Source organism: Notamacropus eugenii, chromosome 1, assembly GCF_028372415.1.
Source record: "Notamacropus eugenii isolate mMacEug1 chromosome 1, mMacEug1.pri_v2, whole genome shotgun sequence".
Lineage (NCBI taxonomy): Eukaryota > Metazoa > Chordata > Mammalia > Diprotodontia > Macropodidae > Notamacropus > Notamacropus eugenii.
In genome coordinates, this window is record NC_092872.1 from 670,039,222 (window position 1) to 670,041,522 (window position 2,301).

Genomic DNA, 2,301 nt, shown 5'->3' on the forward strand with positions numbered 1-2,301 from the left:
TTGTGTGGTGCATATAGCACTGGGCTGGCAATAGAGAAACTCATCTTCATGAGTTCAAATCTGGCTTCAGACACTTGCCCCAGTCTGTAAAATGAACTGGAGAGAGAAACGAGGAACCATTCCTGTATCTTTGGCAAGAAAACGCCAAATGGGGTCACAAAGAGTCAAAAACAACTAAAAAAATTTCAAGCACAACAAAATAATGAAAATTCCTCTGAAAACAATCAGCTCAGATAATGACAATTATTTTTGTTGAGTAACTCCATGGAAAAAGACCATTTTAATGCTGTGAAATTTTCACTGACACTGTGGTTTAGAACCTTGGCTTCAAATTTTGGCTACTAAATTTACCAACTTAGTGACCATGGTACTTCACCTCACTTGGCCTCAGTTTCCTCACAAAGAAAATGTGTGTGTGTATGTGTGTGTGTGTGTGTGTGTGTGTGAGTGTGACAGTATGATATACATGTCATAGTCTTGTTAGGAGAGTGCTTCTATTGTAAAAAGTAAAACTTTATACTATAGAAATGTCAATTATGTTTTCAGTACTAATCTCTCATAACTATTAGTGGGGAACTGGAGCAGAGGAGAATGCAATAATACCATCAACTTAAAGAACAATGTAATATTGGGTCCAGAAAATAGTCCTTAAGTGGACTTTGGGCAGGGGTCTAGTGTTGTCAGTCTATGGGCTTCAGAGTGCAGCAGGTTTAAGGTTTTGGGAAGGGAAGAGAAGAAAGAAATCTAGTCATTAAACCCCAAGTTAACTAGGCATCTTCAGGCCATCCAAATTTACCTTCCTTTGGAGAGAAGGAAGGGGGGGGCGGGACAGACAGCAGAGGAGGAGCCGAGTTTCCCAGCTAGCTTGGGTCCCCATTCAAACAGCTGTGTCTACTCAGTGTCTGTCTATGCTTTACCTTCCTTCTCCTCTCCAAACTGGAAAATCCAGGAACAATTCTTTAAAAAGGAAGGCTTTTGAGGTGTGGGTCCTGCCAGTTAGTACTCAGTGTGATTTGGTTGTTGTCTTTTCCTTTTCAAATAAGAGTTGAGTTTCAATATATCCAACCATGATTGATCAAACCAATACAAGCTCAGAATGTTCTACCACAGGTGGGGCCCAAATGTCCATGTGTTTTATAAATCAAAGCATCATGGTCAGTTGCAGGGTGTACCATTCTGACAAGAGGGAGATGACCACAATGTTTATGATCCTGGTTGTTGAATGAAAGGAAACTTTTTTTCCAGGCTTTATGAAGGTGATGGCACAATGAATCAAAAGCATTTATTAATTTAATAATGATTTCTATAAATTTATTTATTAAACAGAATACCTGCTAAACACTGAGAACACTAATAGAAAGAAAAAAAAAAACAGTAAGAGGTATGGTAGTACATCCCTCTAGTTCCTGATGCTGGAGAGGCCCAAGGCTAGTTGCTTATTTGAATTCAGGAATTAGGAGCTGCATTAGGAGTAAAGACTGAAATAAGTCTAACTCCAAGATGATGATAAGGGTTACTAGACTCTCTACAAAGGGGCAAATCAAAATATAGAAAAACACACAGGAACTGGAAGCAACTTGGTGGGGGGCAGTGACAGCAGAGCCAAAGCACAGAGGCAGCCACATAGAGAGGAAAGCAGGACAGCAAAAAACCTAGGGACCACCATTACCATGACTCTCTTAAACAAGTCAAGAGTGAGATGACATATAAGGACATGTAGAAGAGGGAAGAGGAGGAGTTCAACACTGAGCCTCTACCAGTCCTCACTCAATCAGTGAAGAACAACACTCAGGTTCTCATCAATTATTGTAACAAGAGAATTCTGAGCCAGGTGGAGGTCTTTGACCAGCACTGCAAGATAGTCTTGGAGAATGTGAAGGAGATGTTGATGGAGGTGCCCCAAAGCAGAAAAGGCAAGAAAAAATTGAAGCCAGTGAACAAAAATTGTTACATTTCCAATATGTTCCTGAGGGAGGATTCATTCGTCACAGTCCTCAGGAACCCACTCAGTAGCAGAGCCCAAGCTTCCCTTCTGACCCAAATACTCAGCTTGGCCCAATAAGGCTAAGGGCTCCACTAGCTTTTCCTTTTGTGACTAAAACCTTCCTGTTTTTTTCTAAAGGAATTGGAAAATACAAAAATCCATTGATAATATTAAGTTACAAAGATGATCCCTTAATTTGTCATCAAGGTTAAAATGTTTCACATGAGCAAATGAGGCATCATTTTCCCTCTGTTTTTGGTCCTTCTTTCTCAAAGCAAAGTCAGCATCTTCACTTTCTTCTCTGGAGCCATCTGGAT

The 2,301-nt window shown here is 40.2% G+C and overlaps 1 pseudogene; it reads left to right on the forward strand.

Moving 5' to 3' along the window:
- The first annotated feature begins 1,696 nt into the window (after window positions 1-1,696).
- LOC140519511 (small nuclear ribonucleoprotein Sm D2 pseudogene) lies at window positions 1,697-2,062 on the forward strand (annotated as a pseudogene).
- The last annotated feature ends 239 nt before the right edge of the window (window positions 2,063-2,301 follow it).